The sequence below is a fragment of the Balaenoptera ricei genome, chromosome 9 (genome assembly GCF_028023285.1).
Source record: "Balaenoptera ricei isolate mBalRic1 chromosome 9, mBalRic1.hap2, whole genome shotgun sequence".
Classification (NCBI taxonomy): domain Eukaryota; kingdom Metazoa; phylum Chordata; class Mammalia; order Artiodactyla; family Balaenopteridae; genus Balaenoptera; species Balaenoptera ricei.
The window spans coordinates 66,436,059-66,451,395 of NC_082647.1; the positions used below are offsets into that span (position 1 = coordinate 66,436,059).

At 37.7% G+C, this 15,337-nt stretch overlaps 1 long non-coding RNA gene and 1 pseudogene across 1 annotated transcript in view; one reads left to right on the forward strand and one right to left on the reverse strand.

Moving 5' to 3' along the window:
- Positions 1-290: 290 nt before the first annotated feature.
- On the forward strand, positions 291-11,925 carry LOC132371293 (melanoma-associated antigen 8-like; annotated as a pseudogene).
- Positions 11,926-14,139: 2,214 nt separating this feature from the next.
- LOC132371535 (uncharacterized) overlaps positions 14,140-15,337 on the reverse strand; it is a 60,992-nt gene continuing 59,794 nt past the window's right edge. The window contains exon 3 of the long non-coding RNA XR_009504868.1: positions 14,140-14,646. This is a non-coding gene — a long non-coding RNA (uncharacterized LOC132371535). The remainder of the gene's footprint in view (positions 14,647-15,337) is intronic.

The window sequence follows — 15,337 nt, forward strand, 5'->3', positions numbered from 1 at the left end:
ATTTGCTAGTTTCTCTTTCAGTAGCTCATAATCTCTTGCTCCCTCTAGTGTCTCTGTGCAATACTGCAGGTTCTATGGTACTGCAGCAGCAAGTTGTCCAGCTCCTTTTTATTCTCAGTGGCCTGCAGGCATCCAAAGTATCCTTGTTCCCGGTCAGGGCTCCAAGTCAGACCAGTCAGAAACCAGTCCCTCTGGCAACCCTTGGTACACCTGGATGAATGCCCCACTCTTATCTCTCCCTCTCAAGAAGCCATGAGTTGGGTGCATTCTTCTGATAGTGCCAAACAACAATGGCTTCTGTCTGTAGCATGGCAGGTCCTCTGGTATGAGAGCAAGCTACTCCTATTCTTTCTTACTTTCAGTGGCCCCAGGAATCTAAGCTATGCTGGTTCCAACCATGCCAGTGCTCCAAGTCATATGAGAAAGAAACTAAGTCCCTCAGGCAGCCCTCTGAATATCTTGCGTGTTGGACACTTGTTCTACTCTTCTTTTTCCCACCAAGGAGAAGCCATGAGTTGGAGTTCTCTTCAATGGCAATGAGCTCTGCTGACCTAAGGGTGAGGTAACTGGGGATAAAGTGAAATAGTTCTTATCATTCATTTCAATGTGGCTGTTCTCAACTTTTTACCTGCCTGGGATACCACAACTTCGTAACTGGTTTCTGGAGTCCACATAAAGATATTTTGGTCCATATATTGTTGTTAAGTCAGTGTCTTTGTGGAGCGACAAGGGCTGGGTCTTCTTTTCTTGCCACCTTGCTCTTTTTCTCATTGATTTCTGCTCTGATCTTGATTATTTCATTTTCCTACTTAACTTGGTTTTAGTTTGCTCTTCTTTCTTTTGTTTCTTATGGTGGACACCAAAATAATTGATTTGAGACCTTTTTTCTTTCCTAACATAGGTATTTGGTGTTACACTTTTCCCCTTTAATACTGCTTTAGTAGCATCACACAAATTCTAATACAATGAATTTTCATTTCTGTTCAATTCCAAGTACCTTCTAATTCTTCCTTTGATCTTTTTATTTGACTTATCTGTTGTTTAGAAGTGTTATTTAATTTCTAAATTTTGGAGGACTTTTCCAGAAAGTATTCTGATAGTGATTTCTAACTTAATTCCATTGTAGTCAGTAACAGTCACTGAAAGACTTGAATCCCTTTAAATTTAGTGCGATTTGTTTTAGGGTCCAATGCAGTCTATCTTGGTGTTGTTTGTGTGTACTTGAAAACAATGTTTGGGACTTCCCTGGTGGTCCAGTGGTTAAGACTCTGGGCTTCTACTGCAGGGGGGGTGGGTTTGATCCCTGGTCGGGGAACTAAGATCCCACATGTGGTGTGGCCAAAAAAAAAAAAGAATGTTTGTTTGGGGGTGGAATATCTTAGAAATGTCAATTAGATAAATTCAATTCACAGTGCTGTTAGAATCTTCTATGTTCTTACTCATTTTTCTATGCTCTTGTTCTATCCATTAATGAGAGAGTATTATTGAAATCTCTGACTATAATTGTGGGTTCGTCTATTTCTTCTTATAGTTCTAGCAGTTCTTGCCTCATATATTTTCAAGCTCTGTTATTAGTTGCATAAATCTTGTTAACTTGACCCTTTTATTGCTATAAAATAAATTTATCCCTGGGTAATATTCTTTGCTCTAAAAACAAGTTTGTCTGATATCAGTATAATCATTCAGGTTTTGTTTTATAAAGTGTTAGGATGCTATAGATTCTTTCACCCTTTTACTTTTAACTTACTCCTGTCTATGTCTATGTATTCGAAATTTGTTTCTCAAAGGCAGCATATAAGTGGTTATTGCTTTTTGTCCAATCTGATGATCTCTGTATTTTAATTGGAGTTTCTACATCATTTAAATTTAATCTATTATTGATATGGTTAGATTCAAATTCTATCATTTTGCCATTAAAAAAAAATTGTCCCATCTTTTCCTTGTTTCTCTTTTCCTTTTATTTCAGTTTCTTAGATAAATGAATTTCTATCATTTTATCTTCTTTGTTGGCTTTTTAGCTATAACTCTTTGCTTTGTCATTTTAATGGTTGCTTCAGAATTTACAGGATACATGCTTAACTTACCACAATCTTCCTTTAAGTGATATACCACTATATATATACAGCATAAGAACCTTAAAACAATATATCACCATTTTTCCTCTCTCAATATTTGTGCTATTATTTTCCATTTTAATTTTACACATATCATAAACTTCACATTACATTGTTATTATTTCTGCTTAAACAATTACTTATCTGTTAGAGAGTTAAATAATAAGAAAAAAAATCTTGAGTCTTTACCTATCTAGTTACCATTTCTCATGCACTTCATTCCTTTGGGTAGATCCATATTTCCATATGGTATCATTTTCTTTCTGCCTAAAGAAATTGCTTTAACCTATCATATAGTGTAAACCTGCAGTTTACAGATTCTTTCAACTTTTGCATGCCTGACAAAGTCTTTGTTTTGAATGTAATTTTTGATGGGTATAGAATTCTAGGTTGATTTTTTTTCTTTCAGTTCTTTAAAATTTGCTTCACTGAACTGTTTATGATACAAAATATGCTATCATCCTTATTCTTGTATCTCTGTTTGTAACATCTCCTTACTCTTTCTATTTTTGACATTTTCTATTTAACTAGTTTTGAGCAATGCGATAATGATGCACCTCAGTGCAGTTTTCTTTGTTTTTCGTATTTTCTTATTCTGGGGATTTGTTAAGCATCTAGGATTTGTGGGTTTACAGTTGTCATCAAACTTAGAAAATTTATAACTGTAATGGTCATAATGCCCACAATGATTCTTATCCAGGGAAGAGGTACTTTACTCACAATTATATCACGGTTAAATGAAACAACGAAAGGTTTACAAATAAAACAAATCATTCCTATTACCTTGATAAGTAAAGAATAAGCACATACAAAGCTTTAGATAAGTAAAGAATAAGATTATATATGCTAGCACATACAAAGCTAATTTAAATACATTTATTATGATGACCAGCCAATACTGGTCTCTCTAAGCTATGTGATAGATCTTTGATGACAATATAGCCTATAGAACTCTGTCTTTTATTGTATGATTTGTCATTAAAATTCTATTAAAAATATTCTCGAGTTTCTTTATTCCAAGTTATAGTGGATAATTTTTCTCTATATTTCATTTTTTTCTAATTACTATAAATAATAAAAATAAATATGAGGTAAATATATTTCTGATGCTGTTTTAACACTTTCTGAAATGTTTAGTCTTGCACATGGATCCTTAAAAATATTTTATAAAAAGAAATTATATTTTCTGCCACTTCCCTTGGTTACAAATATATTTACTTACATGTAAAGAAATCAATGACCAAATTTAAAAGCTAGTAGTAGGCTTTCATTTTTTTTTTTAATTTATTTTATTTTATTTTATTTTTGGCCATGCCACACGGCATGTGGGATCTCAGTTCCCTGACCAGGGATCAAACCCTTGCCCCCTTCATTGGAAGCTCTGACTCTTAACCACTGGACCACCAGGGAAGTCCCATAAGCTTCATTTTTTTTTTTAGTTAATATCTCAATTCAATAAACAACTAACAAATATACAGTTGAATAACTTCAGATTACCCTTTGGTCTTAAGATTTTAGTATGCACAATATTATTTTTCAGAGCTTTGACTTGCTACTGTGTGCATATTGTATGTGTTTGCATTTGTGTGTGTATGTTTGTTATATAATTTGGTTTATTTAAGTGCATATTAAAATTTTGCAGATGCACATTTAGGTGACATCCTGGATTCACAATAATATCCCCATTCTATGCTATATCCTCTTCTTCAATTATTTGGATGGGCAGGAAATGCAAACAGGGCCAATCATAATGTAACCACTTTCTAACATGTCAGGCCATGGACATTAATCCAGGTCATGTTAATGAGAATCCCTCCCCAAGATTTGGAAAAAGAGGGTTCTTGCTCTTCTTTCTTGCAAAACTGTAAGGATGTAAGAAAAGTGCTATCATATGCCACGGCTTTGGTTTTGTGAAGAAAGCATTATGTGAGAAGTGAAATGATACTAGAAGGTAAGTTGAAAGAATGTGTTGGTGCTCCTCACAGCTTCCAACTGTCAGTCATCTTCAGATACATCCAGCCCCTTAGCAGTTATATCAACAAATGAATGTCCTCTTATGCTTAAGAGAGTTTCAGTTGGGTGTCTATCACTAGTGGTCAAAAACTGTTCTTAAATATTGATATTAAAGTATTGAAATATATTTTTAGAGGACTATCTTACTGTAATTTTAAGAATTCTCTTTAATTTTAATGATAGCTAGTAGAAAAATAAAATATATGACTGTAGATATCAGCTTATTTACTTATAAGACTCTAAGTTGGACTGTCAGTTAATAATAAAATCATCTATAACAAACAATTCTAATATAAAATGTTATCTTTATAATCTTTATTTCTTTCGGTAATTGTTTAGATAAGGAAAATAATTCACACTTTCTTTCATTATTTTCCATGTTCATGTACTGAAAAGAAAAATGTTTACATGGGGTCAATATTCAATCAAAGTTGCTTGACTCAATACGAATGTAATCAGGCAGTAAAATTTTAGGTACTAATATAAATCTTCATGGTCCACAAATACAAGGATTTTTTCTTGGATAAAATAGAGAGAGATTATATAAAAGGAAATAGGAAAATGGGACACAATAGCGTAACTGAGGCCTGAAATCAAACATGAATTGTAAAAGAGACCCTGGAAAATCTGGTTAATCCTGGGTTTAATATTATTATCAGGAGCTCAAAACACATTTATAAAGAAAAAACTTATTTTTGCAGTTTTTGTTTTTTCTTCTCTTTGACAACCAGTAGTTAATATGATGGGTGGTACCTATCAATTCCACATATTTATCATTTTCTCTCATAATATAGTCATATTTTTTTCTGTGAGTAAATGGAAAGCAAATCAACCTACAGATATTAATTAATTATAAGGCACTGTGCAAGGTACTGCAGGCAGAATTGCATAGACAGGTGATTTCAACACTCTCTAATGTTTGCTTTTAAAGGGTTTACACTATGAATAACATGCATAAAGATTTTATGTCCTCTAATTGGCAGAATTTTGTTAAAACAAATTTTAACAGGTTAGGAAGGAGGAATTGTGGAGAGTTGAGGAAAAAAAGATGACTCGTACTTTCAATATAGCCCATAATTTCCACCTCCAAATAGTTCCCATATATGAAACCCCTTAAATTATATTGTAACCCTTCCCTCTAGAGTCTTGACCTGCAGTTTGAGAAATACCGGCATTGATATATGAAATACACAGATAATGCAAAAACCTCATTTTACCAGCTAGTTTCACCTTCTGCCCCATCAATCACATTACAAAATCTGTCAACAGGAGGCAAATTGCCTGGCTTAAATTTCACCCCACTCCCTTCACATGGTCGCTTTAGAGGAAGTGCTAATGGCCAATACAAATGTCAAAAGTGAACAGCGATAACGATATGGAGACACCATTCTAGTTAATTAACCTCTAAATAGTAATAGTAAACTATATTGCAAAACTCGTATTGAAAGAAAAAAATCAAAAAGTCTTCTGGATCTGTTTTTATGTTTTGAAGAGGATCTGATATTATTCTCCAATATCAGTGTTTCCCTTTTACCTTCTCTTCGCTCTCCGCTCTGCAGCCCTTCAGCCAATGTTTTTATACAACTTTCTCCTCTCTTCACCTTACCTACTAGCCTGACAAAGTTCAACATAGTTAGGGGTGCAAATAAACTTAGAGGAAAATATTTTAGGTATATGAAACTATATAGTAAATTCTAGATTACTGTATTTGTCAGTTGGCTAACAAATATTTATTGTATGCCTACTACCTACCAGACAATATCATGCATTCAGATGATGGAAATGGTTAACAAAATACTTCCCTTTTTCATGAAGTTTACATTCAATAAATAACTGAGAAAAAATAATTGTACCAGTATTTACTATCGAGAAACAGTTATGTGCAAAATCGAGGTTAGGACCTATCTTTTCGTAGTGCACTACAAATGTAGATTTTCATAGTGCTAAGGAAATATATAATTTGGAGATCCAGCTTATTCAAGTTAGGAAAGTTTTACCTGCGTAGCAATATTCACGCTGTGATTTTAAAAAGCATCACCATTTAGATAAGGCAAACAGAAGGGGTAGAACATTCCAGGAAGAGGGGACAATATGTACAAAAACTGTGAGGCAGGGGAAAGCATTGCATGCTGAAATAGAAAGCCAGAGTGGCTGGCATGAAATAAACAAATAGTAGAAATGTGCATACATTTGAGCCTGGAGAGGCAACTAAAGGTAGGGTTGTTGGGATTTTAGGGGCATTATTTGAAGGACCTTTGGAAGCTGTTGAAACATTTTAAGAGAGAAATTATGTATTCAAATCTGTGCTATAAAAAGGACATATCCTGGCTACTGTTTGGAGAATGGAGGGGAGGAGCAGAGGGAATATGGCTGTGGTGACTGCAGCCTAGTTGAGGATTCTGACAATGAACATAGATAGAAGTGAATTAATTCGAGAGTTACTTAGGTGGTGGAATGTATTAAATTGGGGTGTACGGTGAGAGAAGAGTCTAGAATTATGTTATTTTTAATTAAATACATGATAGTAGAGAGTTTTACTCAACCTGGGAAAACTGAAGTTGGGAAAACATTTCAAAGATGGGAGATGTATATATATCTTTGGAACACAAAGATGACCTAAAACTTAACTGCTAACTGAATATTAAATGTTTCATTATCAATAATTGTAATTGCTCTTTTTAGGGACTATAAGAGTTCTGAGTACATGATTTGGATAGTTGTTTCTTACTAACACGTTCCCAATTTTATGTGAACATCTAAGGAATGTAAAATAAATATCACAATTATTTTCAAATATGGATGTGCCCAGTGATTTATTTCTCATGAAGAAAAAAAACCATGTTAAAGGAAGGGTTGAAAAGTATGTTTTACTTCTTGCTGTATTCAGAATTATAAGAGGAATTTCTAGTGGTGGAAATAATACCATCAGGAAAGAGTAAGAGCTTTAAGCAATTTTTTCTCATCTATCCCTTCTGCCACTGAAATCTTCAGTTTGGGCTTACAATTCTGTGTTCTCTACACAGTAGGCTGAGATTTATGGCTTTCCCAGACACACAAACCCCAAAGCTGCCAGCTGCTATCCAAAGATGCTCTGAATATTCTTTCTGTAAAACAAATCCCAGTTTTATTATCTCAAAATTTTTTTCCATACTACAACCATAGGTTTTGGTTCAGTAATCCAAAAATTAATCATTCATTCAAGTTTAGTGTAACACCTATTTTGAGCAAAGCAGTCTGTTAAGTACTGAGCTGAAACATACAAATATTAACTTATTATACCTCACAATGATTTAAATGTTGCTAACGTGATAGCAGAACACTTCATATAGTTTTGGTAAGACTAAACAAGTATAAAATTATTAGCACCAAATTTTAAATTAACTAATATGTTATCATTAAACATTTCTGGAGACAGCAGAAGCAAGAAAAACTACAGTCCTGCAGTCCGTGGAACAGAAACCACATTTACAGAAAGATAGACAAGATGAAAAGGCAGAGGGCTATATACCAGATGAAGGAACAAGAAAAAAACCCAGAAAAACAACTAAATGAAGTGGAGATAGGCAACCTTCCAGAAAAATAATTCAGAATAATGATAGTGAAGATGATCCAGGACCTCGGAATAAGAATGGAGGCAAAGATCGAGAAGATGCAAGAAATGATTAACAAAGACCTAGAAGAATTAAAGAACAAACAAACAGAGATGACCAATACAATAACTGAAATGAAAACTACACTAGAAGGAATCAATAGCAGAATAACTGAGGCAGAAGAACGGATAAGTGACCTGGAAGACAGAATGGTGGAATTCACTGCTGCGGAACAGACTAAAGAAAAAAGAATGAAAAGAAATGAAGACAGCCTAAGAGACCTCTGGGACAACATTAAAGGCAACAACATTCGCATTATAGGGGTCCCAGAAGGAGAAGAGAGAGAGAAAGGACCAGAGAAAATATTTGAAGAGATTATAGTCGAAAACTTCCCTAACATGGGAAAGGAAAGCGCAGAGAGTCCCATACAGGATAAATCCAAGGAGAAACACGCCGAGACACATAGCAATCAAAGTGGCAAAAATTAAAGATGAAGAAAAATTATTGAAAGCAGCAAGGGAAAAACGACAAATAACATACAAGGGAACTCCCATAAGGTTAACAGCTGATTTCTCAGCAGAAACTCTACAAGCCAGAAGGGAGTGGCATGATATACTTAAAGTGATGAAAGGGAAGAACCTACAACCAAGATTACTCTACCCAGCAAGGATCTCATTTAGATTTGATGGAGAAATCAAAAGCTTTACAGACAAGCTAAAGCTAAGAGAATTCAGCACCACCAAACCAGCTCTACAACAAATGTTAAAGGAACTTCTCTAAGTGGGAAACACAAGAGAAGAAAAGGACCTACAAAAACAAACCCAAAACAATTAAGAAAATGGCCATAGGAACATACATATTGATAATTACCTTAAACGTGAATGGATTAAATGCTCCAGCCAAAAGACACAGGCTTGCTGAATGGATACAAAAACAAGATCCATATATATGCTGTCTACAAGAGACCCACTTTAGACCTAGGGACACATACAGACTGAAAGTGAGGGGATGGAAAAAGATATTCCATGCAAATGGAAATCAAAAGAAAGCTGGAGTAGCTATACTCATATCAGATAAAATAGACTTTAAAATAAAGAATGTTACAAGAGACAAGGAAGGACACTACATAATGATCAAGGGATCAATCCAAGAAGAAGATATAACAATTATAAATATATATGCACCCAACATAGGAGCACCTCAATACATAAGGCAACTTTTAACAGCTCTAAAAGAGGAAATCGACAGTAACACAATAATAGTGGGGGACTTTAACACCTCACTTACACCAATGGACAGATCATCCAAAATGAAAATAAATAAGGAAACAGAAGCTTTAAATGACACAATAGACCAGATAGATTTAATTGATATATATAGGACATTCCATCCAAAAACAGCAGATTACACGTTCTTCTCAAGTGCGCACGGAACATTCTCCAGGATATACCACATCTTGGGTCACAAGTCAAGCCTCAGTAAATTTAAGAAAATTGAAATCATATCAAGCATCTTTTCTGACCACAACGCTATGAGATTAGAAATGAATTACAGGGGAAAAAACGTAAAAAACAATAACACATGGAGGCTAAACACTACGTTCCTAAATAACCAAGAGATCACTGAAGAAATCAGAGAGGAAATAAAAAATACCTAGAGACAAATGACAATGAAAACATGACGATCCAAAACCTATGGGATGCAGCAAAAGCAGTTCTAAGAGGGAAGTTTATAGCTATACAAGCCTACCTAAAGAAACAAGAAAAATCTCAACTAAACAATCTAACCTTACACCTAAGAGACTAGAGAAAGAAGAACAAACAAAACCCAAAGTTAGCAGAAGGAAAGAAATCATAAAGATCAGAGTGGAAATAAATGAAATGGAAACAAAGAAAACAATAGCAAAGATCAATAAAACTAAAACCTGGTTCTTTGAGAAGATAAACAAAATTGATAAGCCATTAGCCAGACTCATCAAGAAAAAGAGGGAGAGGACTCAAATCAATAAAATCAGAAATGAAAAAGGAGAAGTTACAACAGACACCTCAGAAATACAAAGCATCCTAAGAGACTACTACAAGCAACTCTATGCCAATAAAATGGACAACCTGGAAGAAATGGACAAATTCTTAGAAAGGTATAACCTTCCAAGACTGAACCAGGAAGAAGCAGAAAATATGAACAGACCAATCACAAGTAATGAAATTGAAACTGTGATTAAAAATCTTCCAACAAACAAAAGTCCAGGACCAGATGGCTTCACAGGTGAATTCTATCAAACATTTAGAGAAGAGCTAACACCTATCCTTCTCAAACTCTTCCAAAAAATTGCAGAGGAAGGAACACTCCCAAACTCATTCTATGAGGCCACCATCACCCTGATACCAAAACCAGACAAAGACACTACAAAAAAAGAAAATTACAGACCAATATCACTGATGAATATAGATGCAAAAATCCTCAACAAAATACTAGCAAACAGAATCCAACAACACATTAAAAGGATCATACACCACGATCAAGTGGGATTTATCCCAGGGATGCAAGGATTCTTCAATATACACAAATCAATCTATGTGATACACCATATTAACAAATTGAAGAATAAAAACCATATGATCATCTCAATAGATGCAGAAAAAGCTTTTGACAAAATTCAACACCCATTTATGATAAAAACTCTCCAGAAAGTGGGCATAGAGGGAAACTAAAAAAAAAAAAAAAAAAAAAAAAAAAATTTCTGGCTCACTGCTACTGTTGCTACAGTAGCAAAGCGCCTCCTCACATGCTCTTCTGATCCAACCACTTTCTCTGTAAAGAGACGTCTAGAACTTTCTCCCTCATCTTCCTGGGGCTTCCGGGAGCACCAAGAAACCCACGTGGCATTCGCACAGAGTGCCTGGGACAGTCCCTGCACAGTTCCTGGCTGCACTGCTGAGACGAGCTCTTCAGACCCTTCTGAGCGGGACTCCGGAGTCATCCACAGAGTCAGAGAAAGTCAGGAGACAGGCGGGGGCTTTGCCGGGGGCTGGACTCCGCAGGGGCTCCAGGAACGGGGAGGTGAAGGCCCAGGTCTGAGGCACGTGTCCTCAGGTCACAGAGCACAGGAGGCCCAGGCAGTGCCAGGAGTCAAGGTGAGGTTGGCAGGGGACAGGCCACCCAGGAGGAGCACCCCTGTGAGGCCCGAGGGCACCCCTCAAAAGAAAACCTGTCCGTGGTCCCTATCCGTCACCCCTGCCCACACTCCTGTCGGCGGCCAGACCCCAGTCATCATGCCCCTGGTCGAGATGAGTGAGCTCCGCAAGCCTGAGGTAGACCTTCAGGACCCAGTGGAGGCGCAGCTGTTCGGGGCTAAGGGGGAGGAGGCCGCATCCCCTTCCTCCTCCTCCTCCTCCTCCTCTTCTTACTCTGTCCTGTTCCTGGTCACCCTGGAGGAGGTGGCTGATGCTGGGGAACCCAGTCCCCCCCAGCGCCCCTCCCCCACTGCCCTGGCCACCACTCCATGGAGCCAATCTGAAGACGACGGCCTCAGCACCCAAGATGAGGAAGGGCTGAGCACCTGGCATGACCAGGAAGATGCACTACATCTGAAGGTGGCTGACCTGGTAGGATTCCTGCTCCTCAAGTATTGCACAAAGGAGCCTACCACAAAGGCAGAAATGCTGACCATCCTCAAAGATTACCAGGACCACTTCCCCGTGGTCTTCAGCTGAGCCTCCGAGTGCATGCAGCTGGTCTTTGGCCTCGCCGTGAAGGAAGTAGACCCCAGCAATCACTCCTATGTCCTCGTCCCCACCCTGGGCCTCACCTCTGATGGGATGCTGAGTGACGGGCAGAGCATGCCCAAGACTGGCCTCCTGGTGTTGCTCCTGGGCCTGATCCTCCTAGAGGACGACTTTGTTGCCCCTGAGGAGGAGGTCTGGGGAGCACTTAGCAAGATGGGGGTGTGTGCCAGGAGGTAGCACTGCATCTATGGGGAGCCCAGGGAGCTCCTCACCAAAGTGTGGGTGCAGGAGGGCTACCTGGAGTAGCAGCAGGTGCCCCACAGCGACCCCATCCACTACGAGTTCCTGTGGGGTCCCCGGGCCCATGCGGAGACCAGCAAGTGACAGGTTCTGGAGTATCTGCTCAGGGTCAATAGCTTGGATCCCAGGTCCTTCCCATCCCTGTCTGCAGAGGCTGTGAGCGATGAGGAAGAGGGGGCCTGAGCCAGAGCAGCAGCCAGGCTCCTTCCAGGCCCACGTCCAGCAGCTTCTCCTGTGGGGCAGGAAGGGAGGCTGATCCTTCACTCTGAGTTTGAAGAGGGAGTGGTCAGCCTTCTATGTAGTGAGGGCCCAGGCAAGTTGGGGGAACATGGTGTGTAGCATCTTTGTGTTCCTGTTCTCTACGATGACATGGAAATTCATCTGTTTCCTTTAGTGATTTTTCAAATGTTGTTCTTTTCAATAGAAGATTTTTTAAATGCCAATACATTTTATTTTTTATACAATTTTTAAAGGTTACATTCAATTTACAGTTATTACCAAATATTGGCTATATTCCCCATGTTGTACAATACATCCTTGTAGCTTGTCTTACACCCAATAGTTTGTGCCTCCCACTCCTCCATCCCTGTAGCGCCCCTCCCTCATCCCTACTGATAACCATTAGTTTGTTCTCTGTATCTTTGAGTCTGCTTCTTTTTTGTTATATTCACTAGTTTGTTGTATTTTTTAGATTCCACATATGAGTGATATCGTGCAGTATTTGTCATTCTGTCTGACTTATTTCACTTAGCATATTGCCCTCCAAGTCCATCCATGTTGCTGCAAAAGGCAAAAGTTTGTTCCTTTTCTATGGCTGAGTAGTAGTCCATTGTACATATATAGTACCTGTTCTTTATCCATTCATCTGTCGATGGACACTTAGGTAGCTTCCATATCTTTGCAATTGTAAATAATGCTGCTATGAGCATTGGGGTGCACGGCTCTTTTTGAATTAGTGGGGTTTTGGGGGGATATATACCCAGGAGTGGAATTGGTGGATCATATGGTAGTTCTGTTTTTAGTTTTTTGAGAAACCTCCATACTGTTTTCCACAGTGGCTGCACCAATCTACATTCCCCCAACAGTGTACAAGGGTTCCCTTTTCTCCACATCCTTGCCTACATTTGTTATTTGTGTTCCTTTTGATGATAGCCATTCTGACAGGTGTGAGGTGATATCTCTTTGTGGTTCTGATTTGCAGTTGTTTGATGATTAGTGATGTGGAGGATCATTTCATGTGCCTGTTGGCCATCTGCATTTTCTCTTTGGAAAAATGTCTATTCAGTTCTTCTGCCCATGTTTTTAATCGGGTTGTTTGTTTTCTTCCTGTTGAGCTGTATGAGCTGTTTATACACGTCGGATATTAATCCTTTGTCAGTCATTTCAGCTGCAAATATTTTCTCCCATTCAATAGGTTGTCTTTTAGTTTTGTCAATGGTCTCCTTTGTTGTGCAAAAAAGCTTTTAAGTTTAGGTAGGTCCCATTTGTTTATTTTTGCTTTTACTTCTTTTCTTTAGGAGATATATCCAAAAAAATATTGTTGCGATTTATGTCAAAGAGTGTTCTGCCTATGTTTCCCTCTAGGAGTTTTATAGTATCCGGTCTTACATTTAGGCCTTTACTTTATTTTGCATTTATTTTTGTATATGGTGCTAGACAATACTCTAATTTCATTCTTTTACATGTAGCTGTTCAGTTCTCTCAGCACCACTTATTGAAGAGACTGTCTTTTCTCCATTGTATACTGTATTCTTGCCTCCTTTGTTGTAGATTAATTGACCATAGGTGCATGGGTTTATTTCTTGCTTTCTATCCTGTTCCATTGATCTATCTGTCTGTTTTTGTGCCAGTACCATACTGTTTTGACTACTGTAGCTTTGTACTGTAGTCTGAAGTCAGGGAGCATGATCCCTCCAGCTCTGTTGTTCTTTCTCAAGATTGTTTTGGTTATTCAGGGTCTTTTGTGTTTCCACAGAAAATTTAAAATTATTTGTTCAAGTTCTGTGAAAAATGCCATTAGTATTTTAATAGGAATTGCATTGATTGCAGTTCTGTAGGTTGACTTGAGTAGTATGGTCATTTTAACAATACTTATGCTTCCAATTCAAGAATGCAATGTATCTTTCCATCTGTTTGTGTTGTCTTCAGTTTATTTCATTACTGTCATAGTTTTCAGTGTACAGGTCTTTTGCCTCCTTAGGTAGGTTTATTCCTAGGTATGCTATCCTTTTGATGCAATGGTAAATGAGATTGTTTCCTTAATTTCTCTTTCTGATACTTTGTTATTAGTGTATACAAATGCAACAGATTTCTGTATAGTAATAATTGTATTTAATAAGCTTCAGTTTCTAAGTTTGTGAATGGTATTGATCACATATATTTGTACTTATCCAATTCAAGACTGAATTTTGCTATTTGTAAAATCAATTGGGAAACATTCCATCATACTTTGCGATCCCAAACTAGATAACACAGCACTGGAATAGGAATTTACTTGGAAATGTGAAAGTAATTAGCAGTACAATTAACAGCCACCCTGTTGTTCCTTGGGACACCACGCCGTTGGCTCAGTGGTGCATGTCCTGCTGTGGGACTGTCCTGTGCCTGCCATAGGGCAGGGCCAGGCCCTGGGCATGTGGGCCAGAGGGGGAGGGGCTGCCCCGGGGGGAGCAGGCATTGCCGGCACCCATCGTCCTGGCGAGAGGCCACCCGCGGGGCCCTCAGGAAGGGAGACTGTGGGGGGATGGAGGGCCGCCGGGTGGGGTGTAGCAGAGGCACCTTGTTGGGGACCCTGGGAGGGGGTGGTGGGACCCGTTGGCTCCAGTGGCCATTAGAAGTTCCTCTCTGTGTTATCATGCTCTCTGTTCAATGGTTTCAGTCAATGTTTCTCTTTAATAAACTTCCCTGAAAGTTAAAAAAAAAAATTTCTAGTATAAGCCTACAGGAATCTTACAGGCTAGCACAGTTGTCTTTTCCAGTAATAAAGGAGCAAATGATAAGATAAGAGAAGAGAACTTAGCATCTTAATTTAGTAATAACATTGAAGGCATTAACTAATTTGATACAGAACCTGATCTCAAGATTTTTGTACATTCAAATACTTATAAGCTAATGAATTAATCTCTCAGTTGCATTTAAAATGTCTTCTCACCATCATCACGTTCACTCCTTGCTAGCTTTGAGCGATCATTAGAGTTAAGATTCAGTTAAGAAGCGTTAGAGTTAAGTCAGTAACTGTGAGAAAGAGAAATATTATTAATAATTCTTCTAAATGAGAACACCACTTGCTCAACCTTTGAAAGTTGTTTTTCAGTGATTATTCAATTCTATTCAGATTTTAGGAGAATTGTACTAAATCTACATAAATATTATTTTTAAAACCCTCATCTTTTCAAACATGAATAAAAATGGGGCAGAATCTTTACATGCATTAATGGATCATATAGACCTATTACTTCTATGATTTATTTCCTGTCCTGGTGTTTGCTATTAATTTGAATCATGAGTAATTTATAATGCTATCATGGGCTTCTGGTTTAAAATGACAAATTTGGCACAAATATTACCTCTTCTTACTCATAAGTTTAGAACATCT